This window comes from Anas acuta, chromosome 2, assembly GCF_963932015.1.
Source record: "Anas acuta chromosome 2, bAnaAcu1.1, whole genome shotgun sequence".
Taxonomy (NCBI): Eukaryota; Metazoa; Chordata; class Aves; order Anseriformes; family Anatidae; genus Anas; species Anas acuta.
In genome coordinates, this window is record NC_088980.1 from 148,646,393 (window position 1) to 148,671,350 (window position 24,958).

At 42.2% G+C, this 24,958-nt stretch overlaps 1 long non-coding RNA gene across 4 annotated transcripts in view; it reads right to left on the reverse strand.

Moving 5' to 3' along the window:
* Positions 1-24,958, reverse strand: part of LOC137851487 (uncharacterized) — a 279,957-nt gene that overhangs the window by 178,850 nt on the left and 76,149 nt on the right. Inside the window, exon 6 of one of the 4 annotated variants that reach the window (XR_011093242.1) lies at positions 20,708-20,772. The exons of the other annotated variants lie outside the window; for them this stretch is intronic. This is a non-coding gene — a long non-coding RNA (uncharacterized lncRNA). The remainder of the gene's footprint in view (positions 1-20,707; positions 20,773-24,958) is intronic. 4 annotated transcript variants of the gene reach the window in all.

Here is a 24,958-nt window from a genome sequence, read left to right on the forward strand (position 1 = left end):
CAGGGAAAATGTTCTCCTTTGGACTGTGGTAAGCCAGCCATAGATACTCTATGCATATGCTTGTCTGTCTGTATGTGCAGTACTGTGGGTGGCTTCAAGACCAAAATTACCCGTGTATGTGGCTTGATGAAGAGGTAATGTGATCCTGCAGACATTGTAAAGGGTCATTTACCTACAAAGTACTGGCCCTGCATCTCTGTCTTGTGCCCCTGGAGTATGATGACAGGACAAGATGAGACACAGGAGAGTTTGATGTGACCTGCTGCTGTCTTGAGACCACGCTGGTCCTCAGAGGGGAAGTTCAGCCCACAGGTGTGGTGCAGAGGTGGGAGGAGACAGTCAAATCAGTGCTGAATAAGAAACAGTGCATCCATGCTTATACTGTCTTTTACCACACTGATGTGCTTTCCTTCTTGCTAAACTTATTTTTTCTGTGGATTTTATGCAAAACTGGTGATGATGATGATGATGATGATGACACAGGACCAGGAACCATCTCAAGTGGAGCCAGTACTGCACTGGGCCATATAAACAGACACTCAGTTTCTGAGAGTTAACAAATCTACACTTTCCCTACCCCTTCTTCCAAAGACAAAAATAAACAGAAACAAGCTGCTTAGCTTTGAAGGAATGACTTGTGCTTTTTTAAAAGCTGCTAACACTTAGTGATCCCATTACCATCCAGTTTGAGATTGACTGCCAAAAATTCTGTCGGCTTTCTCCAGCTATCTCAGCTGGTCTATGAAAAGATTTTGTTTCACTATATAAAACATGCTGCTTGCATCCCTCATACCCACCCATAGCAACCAGCTCCTCAGTTCCATAAACGAGGCTATGGCAGTTTCCTTGAGTTTCCTCCAATGGATAAAACCAATTGCTTGATAGGTTATCATCACACTTCCCTATGTCTTTTTTTCACTGTTTTTGACCACTTGTACGGTAGTGTTGTTTATGTTTTTGCTTTTGTTTCAGATTATTAAGACAAAAGGAATAATATTGGTAGCCAATGGCACTTAGCAGGGCTTTAGATTATTTGGGTTTAGTTCTTTCAAGGTCATACCTGCTTCTGTGAAACTCAGGCTTAATCCCTCAAATCTCCATTAATAAGGAGGGGATAATAATTTATTTGCCTGTCTAGTCTGCTTGGATTAACACCCTGCAGGAGCCTAAATAATTTCCTGGTGAAGCACGCTGTACTTTTGCATAGAGTCTGAAGGAACCATTATAATACACAAAATTATTAGAATATCTTTTTTTTTTTTTTTTTTTTTTCCCTCAGAAAAAGCTCTTTGATTTAAAATCAATATTGAAGTTTCAACTTCTTCAAAAAAAATTTAATTGACAATTAGGATGCAGGATGCAAATTAACTTGATAACTACTAATTGTGGTAGGGACATGTAAATACAATCATGAATGAGCAGGTGAATACATGTAGTGTGGTTTTGAAACCTGTCACTGTCACTGGTTATTTTTCCAGTGTCCTTTGGCTTCACTATCTTTAAAATTGAAAGAGTAACAAGTACCTTCCACCTTAATTACTTTGGACCATAAACTTTTCTATGTCCTCTGAAGAGCATCTCCCTGCCAGCTAGTGGAGGCTTCAGAACAAAGATCAGCACCCACGTTGTTCATACTTTGCAAGGGAAGAGTCAGTCATGTAATACAGCAACAGTGACTATCAAGCTGCCTGAGATAGCTTCCAGTGAGCAGCAGAAGGAAGAGGTTTGCAGTCTACTTGCTACTTCATAGCATTACCATCTTACTTCAAAGCCATTTCAATTTTAAACCCTGTTAAAATCTAAAGACTTTTTTTTTTTTTAAGTTTGGAGAATTAAAGGTAGAGATTTTTCTGCTTTCAGGTTCCTCAGATTCTATAACACTAAAGTTGTCCCTGCCGTCTCAAAATGGAACTGACATTTTTACTGTAAGTGAAAGAACAAGCTCTGCTTGTCACAAAATGTGGATGTGAAACTTCTAAAAAACCTTAAAATATTATGAGACTTTTACAGAACAAAATGATGAAACAAAACATCTTTTCCAAACTTTTCCTCTGTGAATCCCTCTCTGTTGATGGTTCACTTGTAGATCCAAATCCACAAGAGTTCAGCAACATTATTTTGGTTTCTACACAACCAACTTCAATCTTGCCAGATAAAAAGCAATATAGAAGAGGCTTATTTGATGTCTCTCTGGCAGAAATATTTAGCTTGGCCCATGAAGGGCAGTGAATTTTGGTTTCTTTTTCCAGAGTCCCTGTGATAAGAAATTGCTTCCTCTTATGACTGATACCACAAACTGAATGGCCATAGAAAGGGGCAAACCTCAGAATTACAGGGAGCATCTCCAACCATGCCCACTTGTTCTTTACATATCCATTTGTGAACCAGCAATGTCAGAGCAGCAACTAATTGGGACGATTTGTTCTTGGCTTATGGCTGCCTGGCTCGAACACAGAATTTTGTGGTCAGGAGAGCACTTGCTGGTCATGTGTTTGACCTTGGAGTATCTGATGCAGGGAGAGAAAAAACTGATGCCAATGGCACAAGTACTGTGTCTCACAGGGGCTGAGATGCTCCAGAACCCAAAAGGACTAAAAATATTCTGCTGTCTTCTTTATGTCATTGTGCTGAAAGCAACCTGTGGCATTAATTCCAAGGGCATTCTGGTCAGAAGTATCTGACCAGAAGTAACACCAGTGCCAGGGCATGGGTTAACAGCCTTGTGAATCCAACACTATTAAAATAAAGTCTATGATGAATAAAACTTTGGGATTTACTGAAACCCAGTGGAAGCTGTAGAAAAGCATCAGTAAATCAGTAAATATCTTGGAATAAGTTCAACATCATAAAAAATGTCTGTTCCTGATGTAACTTCTTTCTACTATTTGTGCCTCGTAAGTGTTTAGAAACACAAATAAGTGAATTAATGACTGCTGTGGATCCACCATAGCAAACAGGGCAGAACTGACTCTGAGGTGCCCTAAAGCATCCAGAATGTCCACAGGGAGCTATCAGGTATGATGCAAAACCTTCAGCAGACCATGATTTGCAGGATCCCTGGTGATGTGTGGAATGGCACTGACATCCCACTTGAGAAACAATGAAGTAACAACACCCTTTCTTGTGTAAGATGTAAACAGTTGGATTTTATGATCTTAGAAGTCTTTTCCAACCTAAAAGATTTTATGTCTCTATGATACACAGTAAAAGAAAATGTCTTCCTAGACAGATTTCCAAACAAAACAGCTGCATGAGAAGTGAGGGAAAAACAATTATCATCCTACATAAATAGATAGAAAGAGACAGTCATTTGCTTAGAGGCACTGAGAAAGTTTATAGTTCATAGACCATTCCCATTCTGGTGCATTGCTCACCAGACCACACATAGTCCTGCTCTGTGTCCACAGACACCCCACAGTAGGATGCATCAACTGGTAAAGGGGTGATGTCTTACTCAACTGTTTCTCAAATGCTGTACTGAGATTTGGGTTACAAGGGTGTGCAAAAAGCAAAGACCCTTATGGGTCATCCAAATTTCACTAGTGATATGCTGTGTCAGGAAGACAACCTAGATGAAGGAAACATAAATATTGCCTTAAGTTCTCTTGGATCCCCTCCAGGATCTGCGTTAAGTACTGCTGGCTGAACATAAGAATTTTATCCCTTTCCTCCCTATCCTCCTCCTCAGTGATGCTCCTGTGCTGCTTTTAAGACACTGCATATAACAGTCACGCCAAGAGTCAGGACGTCCTGACTCTGTCCATAATGCAGGCTTCCCATCAGACAACATCATTTATGTGTGGTTAACATGGACACAGAAATGGTCTGCTCCCTGAGCCAAAGAGACACAGTCAGTCATTAATTATTTCTATTTCTTCAGAAACTTCACAGAGAAATAAATAGTCATGGAAGCTCACATTGGTGTTTGGACCTCGTGTAGCAGAAGACACAGCATCTTTTGAGCCCCCCATCCCCTCAGGACTCTCAAACTCCTTTCATGAACATGACAATTAGTGCCTTGCAGACAGGACAGACATTGATGGATTATGGATCCTCAGTGAGTTATTGCAAGGTCTTTATTTCACCCATCCTCTTATAATTCAAGATTTTCCCTCTTTGATTTTACATTTCCTCCCCTGCTAGACATAATTTTTCAGCTTCACATGCAGGGGTAAGTGTTTGTCTCCAAGCAGCCTCTCTCCCATTCCAGCTCCCTCCTCCCAGGACTCACTGTGAATAAGATTTCTCTGTCTGAGACAGCAGTCACTGAAGAGCCTCAAGAGTTCCCATTTCTTGTCCTCCTGCTTTGATGCACTGATTATCCTCTTGTTGGATCAATAGCCCATCTGCTTTTAGGAGTTTTCTAGCATTCTGATGTTAAATTAAAACAGAGAGAATCAATTCTCAGTTAATTTCCCCAACCAAACAATTTATATCTCTCATCTGATCCCCCATCATGAGAATTATGTAATACTGACATGCTATCAGGCTTCCCAGACAAAGTAAGCACTTTTATAATGCTGAATTACCCTCTTTATTAGTAACTCTCAAATGTGACAAACTGGGAGATTTATTTTATAATGTTGTCTAGTTCTTATTTGAATGTGTTAGAACTCCCAGCTATTGTAACAGTAAATCGCTAATTAACAGTGGGTTTTGCTTTGTTTTTAATGGACTTTGGGGATACATTTCAGACTTAGATTAAGATTAGTGAAAAACAGAGTTCTCCTTAATTATTTCAAATTGAGTGTTATGCTAATGGTAAACAATTAGTTCTTTCCTGACTGAAAATTAATGTTCTATAAATAATTACAAAACCAAGCCGCTATGTGAGTCCCAAAAGGAGCTGACAGACTTAGTGGTTAACCCACAACAAAGAGGCATGGATCTTTTCCATGGTCTCACACTTTGTGAAAATTAAGCATGCGCTTTGGTGGTTTTCTAGATTTTTTTCTGCCCCAACTAGAGACTATATATATATAAAGTTTGCTGAGGGTGGGTTTGAAGGTAAAGGTGTATGACCTTATAGTTTGTTGATTCTTGAGTAGCTTCTCAAATCAAAGCATAATCAAATATTAACATCTATCTCAGTGGAAACTTCTGCTTCATGATCCTTTAAACCAGATTTTGCACAGGAATAACTGGGGACACAGATAGTTGAGTTATCTCAGCTGCTCCCAGTGGAAGTTCAGCTGGTGAGGTATGAGGCCATTATACTCCAGATCACTTATTTCTCTTGCTGAACTCTTGGGAATTAAATCAAATTTTCCTCTTTATGTCTGGAAAGCCTCGGTGAATTATTTTATTTAATTTTTTTCCTGAGGAATCCGAGCTCTTCAGTTTGTTAACAATACCTTATAGATCCCCTCTGCCATCAGGAGAAAGAGACAGGTCACTCCAGCACATATTTATTTTTTTTTAAGTAAAAAGTGAGATTTCTAAACTCACACACATAGTAAAGGATTTCTCATGAGTGAAGACAACGTTCATCTTGGCAGAAGAAACAACAGTTCCTCTGGACATCAGCATCACCTAAACAACTCTGAATGATAAAATTCTGCGCCCTGTCCTTACAGCAGGTCACCATGGCTCTCCTCTACTGGTCCCCAACCTGTTTCTCTGTCCCAGATGACAGTGCACACACCGTACTCCAGGGTGACAGAGTGACTGGCACAGCCAGGACCAATTTCTCCCACACCTTGCTGTCCCTGCATATACAACCCTACAATACGCAAAACCTATTTTCAGCAGTTAGGAGGGTGACAGCCCTAGGGGACAAGTACATCAGCAGTTATTAGTGCTGCTGGGGATTTGCTCCATCCTGTCGCACTGCTCTGCATGTGCCCAGGAAGCCCCATCCCCAAAAACCTGGCACACAACTCTGACAGAGATGCTGCTGCTTCTCCAAGACCAGTGGGGTCTCTCTTTGTGTCTCAAAAGTATAACTTTTCTTTTCCACTGCATAAAATTTTCCTACCTAATTTTCTTTTTTCTTAAGCTTGCTCAGCATCATACGTTTTCTTAAACATCTTACCGAGGCCATAGAAATCAATAAAAATTGCAATAAACACTTGCCACTGTTTCCTCATCGTTTCTGAGCATTTCCTTGAGCCGTGTCTGCCGCCCTTCCAAAGCCCCATGATAATCCTCTCCTTCCTTTCTGCTGCCACCTTCCTCTGCTGTGAGGGAAGGAGTTAGGTGAGAGCAGGTGTGATGTTCTGTTCTTTCTGATATCTCCTTTCTCTGTCAAGCCTCTAAACCTGCCTCAGAGTGGACTGCATTCCTCACCTCTTGCCCATGTATTAGCTAGGAAAAACATCCACACCACCTTACAAACCAGCTTCGAAGTGCCCAAAGACTGATTAGTGCTAATTAGTCTTGATGTCCAAGGAGTTTCCAAGCCACAAGAACAACCCACTTCTTACAGCCCCTCACCTTCAGAGCAGGAAAAAAGACATAGCTGCATTAACTTAGAGCTTGATAAGCATGTGTGTTTTCCTGATGTTCCTCTCAAACCTGTGCCAATCCTGTTGTCCTCCTCCGAGCATAAGTTCTCAGATGAGAGGGAAATGAATTCTGTCTGTCCTGCAAGTAAAATAAGATTTCAATTTGCTGTCAGAACTTTAATTAAAACACTTATAGATCAACTTTACCGTGGCAAATTGTCTGCACCACTATTACTATAGGAAGATGAATGTTAGCCGTGAAAACAGGCGAAGTACACTCCCCTAGACTAATGTGTAATTTCATAGCCATTGATTTTTGACTTTGAAAATTCTCCCACATGCTTCTGGGAATTGAAACTTGTTACAGGTGACCTGGCAGCAGCTTTTGCAATTTTTTAAACCTTTTGTAAATGTGGAAGAAGAGTCATTTTACCCATTCATGTTTTTCCATGTCAGGCATGACTTGCAAGCACCCACCTCCCAGGTACTGAAATCCAGACTAATTGTTGAATGACTACATTTAGCAGCTCATAAATAATCCACAACTTTAACTTCTATGAGATATTGATAAACAGGCACTATCTTCTGTTGTAAGACTGAGGATCTAATTCTGCATTCAGTCTGAATGCAAACTTACTTTGGGGTAATAATGAAAAGTCAGATCGTATATCAGGAAAAATGTAATTACTGGGATGAATCTGCTTAAGCCAGTGAGGTGTAGTAAAAGAGAACAAAATGTAGGCAACTAGTACTGACTTGAGAGCAGGTGTATGATTTACTATATAACAGGCTATTTGAAATGATCCCATAGCTAAATGGGTGGTTTTATTATTGGAGTTAACCATTTAACCCAGATAAATGTTGCAATGCTTTTGGTAAATGCTGAGCATTTGAAATCAGTCAGTGCAGCCTCTGAGCACCTCACAGACCACAAGACATTATATTCAGATCACTTACTTGGAGCACCTACATTAAATGTGGCTATCACTGCTCTCCATTGGCTCTGCTCTTCACTAAGCCCAGTACAGCGGGAAGGTGACTCACTCAGCACTCCCTGAAACTTGGAGGCATGAGTAGGCATGAAGGCTAGGCTGTGCATAGGCAGTCTGAGCCACAGACAGTCAGCCAGGTCTCCAGGAGGTTTGAATGTCTAAGAAACTTGCCCTATACCACACAAATAGTCAATGGAGACTGCACCACCCTTCACCAGGCAACCGAGCTGTTGGTTTCAGTAAGGGTATGTCATGCATGTTCCATCCCAGCAGCTCCCCTAGGGTTCCCTCAAGAAGTGAAGACACAAGAAATTGAGAAAATAAGAATCAACAATGAGACAACAAAAGAGACAAAGACTAAGCTTGAGTATCCAGAAAAAAAAAAAAAAAAAATCACTTGGGGTTGTATATTACCTTAGATCTGCACCACAAAGCTGCACCACAGTGATGGGACCCCTTTAAAGTTTTGGTAATTCAGACACATGCCTTGGTAATGACCAGTCATAGCATGTTAAGCAGAAAGGAAATAGAATGCATAGTCACATGTTGCATTGGCATATTCACATTGTTAGGGGTGGCAGAAGCTGAAGGCCACCAATTAGACCAGATAATATGCAGACAAGGTCCAGAACAAAGGTCAAGGTGAGGTCTGAGGTTACTCAGGGAAATTTGATCTTGGTACAAAGAGAGAAGGTTCTGCCATGCACCGATCCACTAGGACCCCAGGCAGAAAATGAGATTAGTAGGAATCTCAGAGTCACTGAATGGCTGAGGTTGGAAGGACCTTCTGGAGGTCATCCAGCCCAATCCCTGCTCAAGCCAGGGATACCCAGAGCCTGTTGTCAAGGACCACATCCTGGAAGCTTCTGAATAGCTCCAAGCACAGACTCCACAACCTTTCTGGGCAACCTGTGTCAGTACCCAGTCACCTACACAGAAAAGTTCTTCCTGAGGAGTTGCCACAGCCTGAAGTGTACACACAGCCTTTACTATGCCTGCCTCAACTGCCCCAACCTGCCCACAGGTCACTATTTCAGACCCCCATGGACCATCAGTTCCTGCCCCAACAATTCTACAGAACACGAGGTCTCCAGCTCTTCACCGTCATGGACCCCACCAAGCCAGGCCCAACCAGAGGCCCACATTCTGGCCTGGCCTGGCCTCAGTTAATCACTGTCCCCATGGAGGTGCCCAATGCCTGAGGCTGGGGCTGACCAGGCTGCAAAAAGGGTCCAGCCACCTCATACCACCAACCATCTCATGCCACAATACAATAATGGTGTCTTGACCACATCTACTTAAATGTCCACCTCAACATATCTGGGACTTGTATCTGCAGTTTTCTGAGATGTGAGTTAAGACAGAAAGATTATATCAGCATACCTGTGACCAGAGTCAGGCCAAACTGGCAATGGGAAGGTGGGAAGATAACCTGGTACAGGTTGTCCAGTGATATCTGCCATTATCTGGTATTCACATCCAATTCAAGCAACTGTGTACACAGAACAGGCATGCAATTGCATCAGTCTCATCCATTTACTTTATTTACATTCTCAACATCAGTGGCAAATTTTCCCTTCTGCTCTGGAGTTGTTAAAGGCATCTTATCCGTCAGTGCAAATGTGAGGACTTAATTCCAGCTCCTGCATGCATGGCCTCTGGGCATTGATGAGCAGAAAACCAGTGTGGTTTGATTAACCCAGTTCCTGTCAACATTGTCAGCTGAGTCCCCTTCTTGAGCAAACATAGTCCAGCTGCTTCTTGTGCCGTTATGCATTTAGGTTTTCCTCTATTACACAATAAATGAGAAATCAAGGGTAAACAAGAAGGTGAGGGCTTTATTAAGCTCCTTTACTGTGACTATTGCTTATATTGGCATTTCCTCTGACTTCTGACCTTTCTTGATGCAAAGGCTCTGGTCTCCTTGCAGCTAAGCTGCGGCTTTCTCTGAAGTACATGGTCTGTAATGTGATACCTGCGGATATGGTACCTAAAGTAATTAAGATGTTTGTTGACTTTGGTTCTGCCCCCACCAGTGTATAACTATGCCCATAGGAAACCCGTGTTTGCTTGCTGATGAAGTGCCAAACATTGGTGCATAAAGTCACCAAAGTCCCCGGTCTTTAATGTTTCATGCTTCTTCATTACTAATTGAATAACATTGAAGTCATTGGGTTTGGTGAACGACACATGAAGGTGCCATTCACAACGCAGGAAACAAACATTTATAAGTTGGTTATACAGTGAGGACACTATTTGGCTTGCTTTCTAATGATAAAAGCCTAAGGCATCACATAATTATGCAGTTTTACATGAGTGAGGCCAGATGAAATACATTTGGCCAAATATCAGTGTTTTGTACTACAGGCTATACTGCACCCTAAACTCTGCTAATGTTACTGACCAGCTCTCCACTGACTACAAAGGAGCTGGCCTAGTCGGATGTCTGATTTTTCAGCTGAAGTGTTATTAACCCTCCCTTTATATTATGAAGCATGTTCAGTATCCCAAATTACATTCATTACTCACTTAGTGATTTCATACCTTATATTTTTCACACATCTACTGATATTTCATGAAACAGGTGAAATCTGCACTTTTCCATATCTCCTGGATCCCCATTGTATGGGCCAAGTAGCCTCAGCCTCTCCCTTTCCATATCTCCCATCCAGCTCCATATCTTCAAATCCATATGTTCAAATCAAGACTTTGCAATTTGAGCTGGAGGCATGGGAAGGGGAAAAGGATATGGAAAACATAAAGAGTCCTCCTCCTTTATGACACCTTCTGGAACGGGCACGTTTATAGTACTTGTTGGATCAGATAGTTAGTCTGAGTGATAGGAGAGGGAGTTTTCACCGTAAAACCAATGGGACATGTTTACAAATGCTACCAGAGCCCATTCCAAACAGTTTTACCCATTTTTCCAGAAATCCATGTCACAATCATACATCACAATGTGTATGATTGTTGCTAGTTCCAGAAGGTGTCATGTAAAGTGTGCAGCTTGAAGGCAGCTTGAGATTGTCACCTGATATTAAAAATTTTGCACCAGACACTAAAGAATTTATGATACTATAGATGTGTTATAGATGTGCCCTTTATATGATCATCTTGTTTTGTTTTTTGTTTTTCCCATGTAAATGGCTGAAAGCCATTCTTGTTTTAAGACAGAGGTGTCTGAAAGATCTATTGCATTTTTACCACTCTTTGAATGACAGTATCATTCTACATTCCACCCAAACCAGTAACACAGATTTCTTGCCCGAGCAGCAGCATGAATACAGAACAAGGTACAGAGTACAGAACTGATTCGCCCTCTCTGCATGCAGCATACTGCCAATCTTCTCTCTTCTAGACCACTGTTTTGTATGTAAAACAGCAATGTTATGTGTAGGGAAAGCTTTGTAAAAAAAAATCTCTGAGTGAACCACAATGTAAAATGGTACAGAGAATGTATTATGCTGTGCGGATTCTTCCACACAGAGATACTCGCTCAGGTCTCAAAAGCAGGGCAGAATGAAGCCAGGAATATGTAAACCTAATTGTTCAAGATTGTCTGCTTTCTTCCAAGACAGAGTGCTTTGCAAATGTCCATAGTATAATGCTTGCTGCAGATTTTGCCTCACGGTCTCTGCATTTTATTAATTGGGATAAGGAAGGTGTTTCCTCCCACAAAAATACTGAAAGACATTGCTGAAAATTCTTACTTTTCTTCTTAGCTTGCGCCACCGTCTACTTAATGGGATTATTTAAGTCTTTCCACTAGCACATACTTTATCTTAGTTTGAGGATACAGAAACTTATTGATGCTCCTGACTTTTTCTGCTAATTTCCTTGCTCTTCTCCTCACTTTCTATGGCATGTTAGTTCTGATGGCTGTAAGAGCTCTCCTAAAGGGTCTTAATAAATGAGAGAGTATTAAGACATTGTCATGGATGTGGGCTGTCAGGAGTGGGACAAACTGGGTGCTTCATGGACCTTCTTTACCTCTGATTCCAAGCCCTGGACTGAATCACCATGATCCTTTCTGTCACATATGTCTAATTTTAATAGCACATGGAGGTTACTATCCACTTCCAGTAGGATCACATAGGGCTCAAAACTAAAGAAACTGCAGCTATCAGACATGGTAAAAGCACTTAACGTTCATTACCCTGCCAGTAAGATCCAAGTAATTGAGGTCCTTCCTTTGAGGGGCAGAACTAGAGGAAAGAGTTACAGTCTTTCCTACTGTTCCTGGAAGCAAACATTTCTACAGGGAAATTAGACAGATTGAAGTCTTACTCAGTATTGGATGTGGCAGCTCCAAAGACACCCGAAACGTACAGTATGATTTGGTAGAAGCATAAGGACTTCTGCAAGCCACTAAGACAAGAACACTGAAAATGAACAGTGTAGGAGATGGATTAGTTAGACATTAAATTATATGTAGTATAAGTGACAATGATATCAGAGTAAGGTTATTGCAGCAATGGAATTGACTTTGAAAAAAAGTTTGATATTAGCAGGTCAATTCAAGACTCAGATTTTCAAAAGGAAAGTTCAGTAAGACCAAAGGGAATTGATTAAAAATGCATACCAAAGTGAAAAAGAAGGGCTGCAAAGGTCACCAAATGGCCTGGACAAAATTTACTTGCAGAAAATGTGGCATTAATCACAACAAAATGCAAAGGGTTCCAGTGCCAGAAGAATGTGGCCGTGCAGAGAATACACATAGCTTGCAGCCATCAGATTCATTTTTTCTGCTTGTTCTTCTGGACAGCAGTCCCATGGGTTCCTTGTAGTTGTTTACCCATAAGCTAATCATCTAGATGTCCTTTATCATCATTGAAGAGAAATAGGCTCATCTGGGCATAATTCATCTCACAGTGAGGTAGACACCTGAAATAGTTCAGAGGGACAATGTCCTGAAAGTGACTATGTCCCTCCATTGACTATGAAGAAAGCCAAGGGTGACTGACACCTACATGTGTTTCTATACTGTGGACACTTAGATCAAAGCAAGACTAATCCAGTTTCTGTGGAAAGCCACGGGCATGTCTAGCCCATGAAATGCACCAGTTCTGGAATGAAACACTGCATAAGAACCACTGCACCTAAACATTGCAGGGCTTGTGAACTTGGGTGTGAGGGTAGGAATCACAGGAATGTCACCACACTGCTTTGGGAGCCTGTTTATTCTTCACACACACACAGAACCTAAGTATCTCTTAGATTCCCTCTCTAACCTACAGAGGAAACTCATACTTCTTGACTGGCAGTTTCCACCCACTAATTAATGCCTACATTTGTGCATATTGAGAGTCTTTTCAGCTCCATCTTTTCTTCTCTCTGCATGACTCTTTTCCACAGGATGATGTGGCTTCTCTTCTCTTCACTGGAAAGTGGCCAAACATCTTTCCAGGGTTGCGTCCCCACAGCCTTTCCTCATGCTCCTATCCAAAAAGCTGTCGCCTCTGCTAAACCCACTCCACCATTAACAGTAAACAGGTGTGTACACACTGATGGATAACACTACTGTAGAGCAATTCCCATAGCCTTGCTAATTCACTGAAGCCTGCTAGTGAAGCAGCTGTTGCCAAAATAATTCTGTACTGAATTTTTACCTACCAGTCCTACTTCGGTGATAACAAGATTAATAAGGTTTAGTGATAAAGAGAGTAAACAATAAATTATTGCTTTTCTAGGTAACCAACAAGCCTGATTATTTTAATTTTGCATCGGGAGTTTCAAAGCTTTTGTTTAACACTAGACTTTAGCCAGGCAGTTTAAATGTGTGTTTGAGAAAATAAGTGTAATAGGGGGAGGAAAAAACGATAGGCTATGCACAGATGCAAGAGCATTAAATACACTAACTGTTATCTGATCTTGTTCACAGAAAACGCTGCCACTAAGTTCAATGCAGTTGATGAGGGTGCAGAGGGAGGGCTAAAACCACCACTGATAAAAGGAGAATCTAGTACATGCTGTTTCAATGTCACTTAAAAATGACTGTTGCCCAGCCATGTTTGTTGGGGAAAACAATGGTATGTACTCAAGAGAAGTAGTGTGTGCTGGTTTGGGCTAAACCTCCCTGAGAAGAGAACAATTGCAGCCTCCACCCCCACTGAGTGCATGCGTCCACTCCAGTCATGGCCATAAGGAAAGCATATGCGGGCCGTGAGCATTCCACTGAGAAATGTTTTTCAAGAGGCTGATAGAAAATGTAGCAGAAAAGCACCAGATCTTATCCAGAGAAAAACTTCAAATACAGCTTACAAAGAAGGAGCATGTACTGGCCCAGAAAGAGAAGAGATTGTCAGAGGAGATACTGTGTGGGGCAGGCACTATTCAACCCACTGATTTTAGGCATCTATTTTAGGAGATCTGACTTCTCAATCAGGAGCCTAACCATTGTCTGTACAGATGTTTCTAAGCTGTATCCAGGTGTATCTGCAGGCAGGTAGCTGAGCAATTTGTCCTCCCAAGGAGGGTGCAAGTACAAGCACCTAAACTGAAGTGTTGTGAGCACCCCCAGCATCTCTAACTCATTCCACCAAAGAACAATGGCCTCATCCTCCGTTGGTATAATAACACTATGGCAAAGAGAAAGCTGGCTTATCCCTGCCTTGTCCTGTTAACTGGAACAAGCAGTAAGACCCTGAATTTTGCTCCAACAGTCAAAGATGGTCTTTTGCACTGTTAACAGCAATGACACCTAGGCAAAGGTGGCACTCCCTTGCCAAAAGGATCTTACGAGGAAAAGAAGTAATGTAGAAGAAAGAAGGAAAAGATAAGAAAGGGATACCTCATGTTCTCCACTAACTGCTAGGACATGGTTTAAATGTTGGCTATTCTCATTTTTCAACAATGCAAATCAAACAAAATTACCTCAAGGCTGTGATTTAAAAAAATAATAATAAAATCATATCTTTCAATTTTTCTGATCAGTCTTATCAGTCCTTGAAACTTGGGTAAATCAGCCCATCTAGGGCTGAATCTGTCAGTAAATACCTTTCCCAAGGACTGTATGAGGAGTCCCAAAGATCAGCCAAGCGCTCAATGTTACAGCAGAGGAATCTCCTCCAAAGCACTCCGCAAACATGTAAGACAGACACAAACAATTTACACACCCCAAAATTTGTGAATACCAAGATCTCTCCTGCAGTCTGAAGGATACTTAAACTTTTGAAAAGGGACATTTATATAATAACTCCCAAGCAAATTTGGTTTAATTAAATGTAGGTGTCTGATGCCATTTAAGATGCCCTTGTTTATATGAGATATAATGACACTGCTAGATGTGACGCAGAAGGAAACCTGTGTCCTTCTCCAGCCACTGAAGGTCAGCTGGGTTATGGCAGGTCATCTGAAATGTTACTAGACCCTATATTTAGGAAAAGGATTGAAGTGGAATATGGCTAACCTGAAACCTGTCCTAAGTAAGATCCTTCTCTGACAGGAACGTTGAGTCCCTACACCTTTCAGGGGAAGCTTAATTTTCAGCTAGGACTTCATTTGGAAACATGCCAATGGAGATTCCCTGAGGAATATTCTGCCCTTTCTTTGGCCATTTTGGCCTATGATTGTTGTCTCTGAGCTGAATACTTGTCAGTAGAAAGATAAAGGTACCTCCCTTGGTTTGATTTTCAGTGGGCTAAAGAATGGCCTAGAGAAGGCCATCTCTCTCCCTTAGACTGTAATAGCCTCAGTGATAAAATATTTCTGTTTGGCACTTGAATTAAGTATATAAAACTGGGTGGATAAGTCCAAGAATTAGAGCTTTCTAGTCTTAGATGAGAGTGCCATGTCCATGAGAAATCTCCTTTTTTGATCCAGAACTGAACCAAATACTCACAAGGTACATGTATCTAGGCAAAATACAGTCTGAGATTGTATTTCTGCTTTTCTTAACAGAGATTTCTGCAAATACATCCTCCTATAAGGAATCAATACCTGTCAGCTGGTGAATGTGACTGAGTGAAGGTCGCACAGGCTGTGTTGATGGGTGTGATTAATTGCAGAGGGTCAGCTCAAGTATATCCTGCAGCCGGGTAAAGGTGGCAATAATGCAAATTGGTCAACTGGGAATAAACACCATTAATTCCATACGACATGTCAGATAAACAGCCAGTGGTGAGGTATGCATTTACAAAGCATCAAAAGACTAACTTGGGTAGAGTTTATCCTGAGATAGCAATGAAAGCCATAAATTTGGATTTAAACAGGTTCCCGGAGATATGATGAACCAATTGAGATGAATGGTTAAACCATGTACCTGCTATCTTGCTTGAACCATCATAACACTATCAGTCAGCAGTAACTGGCACACTAAAGAAGTTTATACTGTACATTTAGCCATCAGTGAAATTTTTGTTCCATAGAGGGCATCAGGGTTTCAGAAAAAATATTCATGCCAAATGGAACCAACAGTAATAACCCTCCAAAACATTCACAGGACTAAATGTCCCTTTCCACCCATTCCCAGAGTTCATGGTATGCAGAAGTACAGGCCATTAAACTTTCTAGGAAAGCTGACGTACCAGGGACTATCTAGCCCATCTCTTCCCCCAACACTAAGCCCCCAGGTCAGAAATAAGACACACTTTTTCCTTGTCAGGTGTCTGAGAGAGAAACCAAGCATGCTTCCAGACCAGTAGGAAGCCTGCCACCATTTCAGGTTCCCAAAAGAAAACTCAACATTTTCATGCACAACTTACATTTCCCTTAATGCAAGTTTCAGTTCTGCTAAAAGAGCATCTCCCAGTAGGAAAGTTCCAAACCACCTCTGTACAAACCACCTCTAAGACAAACTCTGGCAAAGGCATTCTTAGACCCTCTCCCTTGGACTTTGTTTTTTTTCTTCTGCACTGATATAACCCCTAGGACACAGGCATGAAGTCGTGGTTGGAACTCTTAAGTACATATCAATTAATAAAAAATAATAATTTCCCATGGGTAATAATTGCTCTCCTACAGTGTGCTCATAATAATGTAATTAGTGTAATTCTGGTGGAGGTCTCTGCTTAGAATAAGTAATAAAGTGAGATCTAACATTGGAGCCTTTCACACAACTACATTTCTTTCATTAATATCTCAAGAGTGCACTTGATTGTCACGGTTCTAACAAATATTTAAAATAGAAATCCAGCCTTCTACAACTATCCACTTGATAACTAAGCCCAATTTGCAACTAAAAGTCACATACCAATGATCAAGACCACACAGCTAAAGCACAGATGCCATCAGCTGGTGTAATTTTACATACATTTTGAAAAGCAGGTGCTGTCCCTAACTTTTGCATTTGCAGGACCTGCCACAGGATCACTCTGGTCCATCAGTGTGGCCTCCAGTCCATCACATTCACAAGTCCTTTGCTTTCCATCATAGCTCTGTATTTAAATCTTTATGGATCTGAATGTGGTTATTTGTAGCTGGAGAATACTGAGAAGGTTACACTTGTTAGCAGAAACTATTTTTCATTTTTTATTAATTGACTGTTTTCCAACTAGGTTATATGAATCATAAGAACTCAGGCTCTGTAACAGATCTTTGACTCAGCTGCTTGAAAATAAAGAGACCTGTACTAACATGGCAAATGAGCAATGAACAGAGGAGCAACTGGTTGTGTGCAGTTCTGAAATTTCTACTACCCCGTTAACATGTTCCCATTTAGGAATGTGCACTTCCACTTGATATCAACATATCATCTTAAAGGAAACAAGCAAATACTGCAGTGGGGAGTGGAACAATTTGTCATGTTGACTTTATATAGACTGAAAGTTACTCACTCTTTCTCTACTCTGAGAACTGATGATTGAGAAAAGACAAATGGTGTTTCACTTGCCCTAGGAAAATATTTCAATAGTAGATAGGATAGTGAATACAGACACTCACCTCGATCTCTTTGTCCTCCTCATCATACCAAAAAATGAAAGAAGAACTAGTTCCTTTCTGAAACCTCACGTTCCTAACTAGGTTTATAACCAAGAGTGTACAAAGAAATGGTGTTTACACAATTCTGCTTTGGATAATACTCTATTTACCCTCTTTCCATGGATTCCAAAAGGGAGAGCTTGCATATTTTACTTCCCTCTAATACAGTGTTTGAGAATTGACTTCTAAAACCTTCCAAGGAGAAGGTAAGAAGGAAGTCTTACTAGCCATGTCAAAGACTCCTGTTTCCTGCACAAAGAGGAAGTCTGAAATATTCTGAATTCCAAGAAATAGATACAATAAAAATGTCACCTCAGCTGACCAGAGGCACAAGAATGAGATTCCACTTCCCTAATTCTATCTGTGATATATGACTTTCCATCTAAGCAGGGTGTCCAAGCTCACTTTATGGACAATTTAAGAATGACAGCAATTCTGACCAACGTGGGTGACCACTTCATCAAGTGCCATAGATTCCCCGAACTCTCCTGACAGCTCTCCACTGATTGTAAAGGCAGCCCAGGTGACTAGCTCAGATATAGATGCCTGCACTGTGGACAACCACTTTAAACAGATAAATCCCACCCTGGAAGGACACACACTTTTCTGAGGCCCTGCGCTTCTGAGAGGGGGTGGGAAGGCAAAGACCTGGGCCACCAAACTCTCCATTTCTTAAGACTTAAAAGATCTGTATTTTCTGGGCAATAAGATATTGAGTGGCAGTTTGCAGATGGTCATTTGTGACTTTGTCACAATGTTCTGTGCAGGTGCTGACCACATTTTGGATCCAAATTTTTACGGGAGATAGGAATAGGGCAGACAGAGGTGGTGGGGGTTGGGAGTGGAGGTGATAACTGGGGGTTAAAAAATAGTCCCAGGGTTGTGATGTAGTTGTGAAAGAGGGAAGAAAGTATGTACAAGGAGAAGGGAGATGAAAAATACTAATGGATTTAGAGACAAACATTAGGTAATTCTAGGGAACAACCAAACAAGGGTTAAGCATGAGGACTTTCTGCTTACAGAGTCATTGGGAGTCTGGCTCCTTGCTTGAGGCTCTTCTCACCAACAAGATAAGTAAATGAGTAAATAAACAAACAAACAAACAAATAAACAAACAAATAAAAGGTCAAGTTTATTCTTGCCTCAGCCACAACTGAGGCACCCAAATGGGGCAACTGCTGAAGCTCCACAGCACCCAGCTGCAGGGGATAAGCAGCACTTCCCAAATACATATGGTAAATCAATGCCTGTTATTTCGCATTTCAGCTTATGAGAAATCTCCCTATGAACCTCGCATATGTCACCACTGATCCCCCCCTTCCCCTTCTCTTCCATTACTGTTGCTGGGATTTGCTCTTTTTGTGTCTGGCTGATTCAAAAATGCAAACTGAAGTTGCACTGCAAATTAAAAACCGTAAAAGCCAGCAGCAACTGCTGCAGCTTTTTCCTGTTCCAAAATTAAGGAGAGTTTGCCATCTAGAGGGCAAGCAAAACAAAAATTTTGCTCCATGCTGGAGAGCAGTCTTCAATTTGAGGAGACAGCTCAGTATCACAAACTGGGCAGCACAACAACGACAGACTTGCACCAATAAAATAGAGAACTAGTGCTTGCTTTCTGACTGAGTCTGGGAAGAATAGTTATTTTCTTATCTAAATCGTGCAAGCTGAAATAGTCAGACAGTTTAATTAAGCTCAGCAGATCAATAGCATTCACATTCAGCAGAGCAAAAACCTTGCCAGAGACCGTACTTTTGAGTCCAGTCAGCTTCACTGTGCATGCAGGCAGATCCAGGATTATAACCAGCAGCGGGTAAATGCTCATCTCCAATGCAACCAAGTACTGTCTGCAAATAGCTGCTGAACCCCCAACCTTCACCCCATGAGAATGGAAGCTTTCCATTTTTGCACCCAAATTACACAGAAAATGAATTACTTTTTTCCAGTCCTACTCCTTCCTCAGTTGACTGTATTTTCTTCATGATAGATGTCAAACTGCACTTCGAGTCCCTTTTTCCCTGGGAAAACTATGTTTCCCTCCCCTTTCTTTATTTTCCTTTCCCTTTCAGTGTTTTTTGACATTAAAATGCTCTATTCTGGAAAACCCTGAGCTACGCTCCCATCTATGCAGTGGCTCTGCACTTCACTTGACAATAATCTTGCTCCCTCAGGGAGGAAGGACTAGATGACCTCCAAAGCTCCTCTCCACCCACCATTTCTGGGATTCTCTGGAGACAGACAGAGCCAGGAGCAGTCCCTGCCCTGTACAATACACCATTAAACATCTTGGCCCCCTTCTGCACTGGGTTCATGGGTCTGCAGCCTGGGGATGGTAGTTCATTTACACTGAAAAGCAGCTCAGAGGCACCAAACTGTTGAATGAGCACCACTTTTATAAACTACTACTACACTAAGTGTTTAGGAATGATGGAAAAGGCATCACAAGGCAGAGACCTCTGTGCATTTCACAGTTTTGAATGCTTGTTAGAGCCTATGTCAACCACTTGGACACCAGGGTATTGGAAAGGAAGGCTTGCACACCAACAGACAAACAGTCCTTCATACAGGTTCCAGCTGCGTCCTACTCATTTCCCTGAGGTTTTAACCTGATGATTTTCCAAATTTGTTTTTGCTTTCCCTCTCTATCCTGGCACTCAGTTCTCAATATGCTTACGGGCTGCTGTGGGCACTGCTGTCATGACCCGTGCAGTACTAATGAAACCATCTGCTGGGTCAACCTGTCACTTTATGTGCCAGTCCAGGATCTGACTGCATGAGATCACACGGGCACAGCAGCTACAGGCCTTGCAGCGGTGCCCTCGTGTGATGTCAGGAGGCCGCTAAGCTACAGGAGGAGTTCTTTAACTGGATGAGACACTAAGCTGCTGTTGGGAACACTTGTGACCTCTGAAGATCACAGGCTGCTTTCTCTAATGAAAAAGCTTAAGTTAGAGGTCCCATTTCTCACTGGAGAAATGTAAATTTTGCTTCCGTTTGCTTTCAGATAGCGCAGTAAGCTGCCTTCTGAAGTGTATCCAAGGCCTCCTCTAGCTTATAAAATGTGTCCAGGGACAACTAAATGAGATAACAATATAGCTATTTAGATTTTTTTCCACCCACTACCTTTTGGGCTTGGGTGCTTGAGTGAATTCAGGCAGTTAATCATGCTACTGATTATCAGCTAAGCCACAGTAATGGCCAGTGCCTGACGGTGCATGTGTCCTTAGCATAATGTAGCTGCAAAGTAAATTGTGATAGCCTAGACCCTAATGAAAATGAAATCCACTGTAGAGACAGTTTAAACTCACACATTTCTCACTGGGTCAAGCTTAAGGCATGCACATGGTCACTTACCAGGTTTCGTATCATGGGCACCTTCAGTAACTCAGTTGTTTCCTCCCATGTGCTTAGACCTGGAACTTATCCATTTAGAACAGTGATGTAAGGGAGGATTAAACTGGTGGTAATTGGTCTGCATAAAGGGCTTGCATGGCTTTAGCTCTGTCTATGCATAACCTTAACTAGATACATGGCAAACTCATTAGAACTCTTTTAAATTGAGACTGAATTAGTGTCTCTAAAAATACACAGACACTCAAACAGAAGCTATGAGCCCTGTGTAGAAAGTTTGGGGTGAGTGTCTTTCACCCATGTGACACAGAAGGTCACCCTAGATGGCCACAGTGAACCTTTGTTGACACTAAAACCTGTGAAACTCTGAGTCCCTGTGGTTCAGTAAGGTATAACTCACTGCCTGTGCCAACTCTGCCTTCTTACCCCCCTGGCATCTGGCCTGCTGAGGCTGCAGGTCTCACAGTGGGGTTTTAGAGCAAACAAATGGGAAAACCTGACTGCTTAGCAGAACAAAACTAAAACACATCAGCTTCCACTCCATGACGCACTGGTATGTGGAGTATTAAAGGCATTTGAACCACAATCCCCACTCAGATCAGCTTGTGCATCCCCTCTGGACATCAGAGCAACATTCCCATTTCTTGCTGCATTGGTGGCTTGCTCAGCAGCAATGTGTTTACACTCCCTAAACCCAAACTCCAGTACTATTATGTCCATATTGCCCGTCCCTGCTCCAGAGAATTCCCCATGTTTAGTCTGAAGTTTCTGCACTGCAACAGCTTATGTAGGAGGTAGCTGCTGTAAGTCACAGAAATACATCCATAGAAATGAGCATTTTCCAAATTTTACAGTAGAAGACAGTGGCTGGGAAAGTATTCTGATATCTTGGAATTAAAGGAATTTGCTTATTACTATGAACATTAAACTTTACTAGGACTATGAACGGAACTTATTTTCTGAGTTTCAGCTGGTATTTTGCAATTTTACCCTCCAGCCTACTTTTTTTTTTTTAATTGAAACTTCTAGAATATACACTTTCTGTTCAGCTTTTGCAACTTCCTGCATGAATGAAATATCCCCTACCCCTGACCAGAAAACCCTTCCACATCTCTTTCAGAAGTTCACTTCAGCAAATGTAACATCCTCACCAGAAGGAAATGCAAGCCATAAAACATTCTGCAGCCTTCCTTTCTGTCTGGCTTGCCTCAGACTTCATTCATAAAAAGAGAGAGAGGAGGGGAGAATAAGAAAAAGTGACAGTTGATTCAGAAAGTTGTAAGATGTAAACACTCGTCCACAAATGATGCATGGATGGTTAGTGTTGCATATCTTTGGGGACAACATAGCCCTGTCTTTCAAACTTGTCAAATCCTAACGGCCATTGTTATCAGCATGCAGAAGCTTCCAAATTCCTACCTGTCACTGAAATTCTTAGAAAACGAGAAACCATAACAGGCTGAGAAAATGTAACTGTGATCTGTGCTATCCTTCTGCTGCCTGGGACACCAGCACTTGCCCACAAGTGTAATGCTTACTTAGCAGAGCCATCTTATTGATATCCTCAGGACTTCTAGTTTCTTTAAGCATTCACAAGGTCAGATGGGCAAGCAAATTTCTCACTCTTTCCAAAGGCTGCAGACACCTCGGTGATTTTTTTTATCCCTAAGTAACCCCTGTGATATTTGCATTGCAGTGGCAGCTCTAGTGCTTCTCCACAAAGCTCAGGCTCCTGCTGTACTGACCACTACTGATACACTCTGTGTGACAGAGAAAGAAAGCACAGTTATTATTAATTCTTCTAATTATTATTATTATTGCTTCCACTTTACAAAAATGAATGAGGGAAGAGCAGCCTTCATTTTCAGCCCTGCTCGGGGTCAGTGAAGTGAAATTTTGCCAAGCACCCAGGGTCAGGACAGGGATGAAACCTTTCACCCTCCTGGGAGAGAAAAAAAAAAAAAAAGCCACTTTCCCCAAGAATTGTAAAACTTTATGAGACCCATCCTCCCAGAAAAATGTCGTTAGCCAGCAGATCAGTGCAATTACTTTTCACGGGTGTGCTGGAGGCTGCTGCCCTGGAAGCAGGTGGGCTTCCAGCCCTGGGGTGCGAGCAACAACTCTCCAGACCCTTTCTCCCACTGCTCCCCAGCTATATCCGTCCCTGGCCTGGGCAGCTCCGAATAGAAAGGAATTCCTGGCACAAAGCACATGGGGAGCAGCAGCCGCCCCACGCGGGCTGCTGCAAAGCTTTCCTGCAGCCTCCCGGCCGCTGGCCCTGCCTTTTGAATGGGCTCCGTGTCAGCAGGCGGCAGGAATTCGGGGAATGCTAAACTGCAGGGCAGTCCACTTGGGAGGATTAAGGCACATGACTCGCAGACAGGAGCGATAGCCCTGAAGGCCAAGCCCTACAATGAGCGGTTTCTCCCCAGGCCCCCCCACAAGCAAGCGTCCTCTGCCCTGGCCAGCAGGGAGGAAGCGAAGCAGGACTTGCATCGAGAGCTTCCTACTTTTCATTGAGAAAAACGAGAGCGTGGCTGCTCTCTGATAGATCCTCTCCCTCCCCAGGCAGAAGACAGGGCTGGGAGATGGGTAGGGACAGAGGCGGCATTTCTTCAATGAATTCAGTTTCCCACTGCGTGTAAAGGTTACTTCCCTCCGTCACCTCGCTGGATCCTGTCACAAGCTTCCCACTCTGAACAAAAAGCAGAAACTGCCTTTCTGAACGAAACCACTTCTCACTTTGCTGTGTTTTAGTGGCCAAGAGCCCCACGCTGCCACAGCCCCGCTGTAGTGCTTTTGAGCATTAAAATTCCCGCGTCTTTGTCGGAGGTGGCTGTGAGAACATATCTGGGAGCTGTTTGTGTGTTTTGCTGCTAAAAGTGTCTGTCATGACAGGCAGGCTTTGCACTGCCTGCTGCGTTGGAGGCCAGGTTTGCTGGGTGATGCCATGCTGCATGCATCCTCTAAACCACACAGTGGAAGAATGTGGCCTGGTACCTCTCCCTCACTCTTTCTTGATAAATCCCACAGGTCCTCTGCATGAACCTGAAGTCAGATGTCTGAAGCACACCCCAAGAGGTCTCCTCCATGCCCCCAGGAGTGCAGGGGACCCCAGAAGCAGCCCCTTCCTCATGTGCCAGCAGGGTGGAAACCCCCTTTTACCTGATAATAGCACCCAAAATATTTACTGTGACCATGTTTATTAACACATGGCATGCATTGTGGGCCAGCTGTAGGTACTGGCTTCAGTCTGAGAAGATCTCACATGATCATGAAATGACCATGAAGAAAGCAACAGGATCAACCACACTAGTCCTATCAATTGTAGAAGACCTTGGAGGGCAGGGGGTGGTCATTTCTGTTTAACTTTTCCTGTTACTTAAGATTTGTTTCATGGAGCATTTGCAACAAAAAACATTGATATGAAAACTCTTAATTGCCTGCACCTGCACTGCCAGTGGTACAGGCAGAGGACTGGCAGGAGGAGCCCTCCCTTGCTCTGCTGTTTCTGACCCAGTGTACCTGAAATAAAAAAGGTCTTATCCTGCTTGTTTTCACATCACTTCACATCCAGTAACTGCAAATTAATCATTCCCATGCAAATAAAAGCAAATTCAGTCTTCATATATTCCTTGGAGATATTCAGTTACAAATAGTCATTTGTGGGATAAATAATTGATTGTAATTAAAGCTGTGTACTGAAGAGAGGAAGTTTCACAGCTCTCCTTTCTTCTTAAAGCCTTGGTGTCCAAAGCTGAGTACCAGCTGGAGTAAATACACCGGAAGTTTAACATAGCTGGCCTTATCTGTGTTGTGCAGAACTGGATAACTTCACGTTTGTAAGCTAACACCCAGATCTTGTGCTTGCCTGAGAATACACGACCGTACAGCTTGCTAGATAAGCTACTGCGTTTGCAGATGATAATGCATGCTCAAAGTGTGATGATGCATGTCCACGTGTTAAATTCCATTCACAAATTATTAAAATATTGTTTATGAACTAGAGGAACTGCTGTGCTAGATCAGATCAAAAGTCCAGCAGCCCCATTTGCTGTCCTGAACTTTAGCCCCGGCAGATTAAGGGGAGGATTGAGGGAGCAGATTAAGCTCTAAGAAAGAGAATAGAACAGGTTATGTGCAGAATGATCCCTTTCCCACCAATTAGCTAATAGTGGCCTTCCTGAGATCATTGTATTAAATAGATGTCACTATACTCCTCCTTCATGAGTTATCATAACCCTTTTTTAAAGA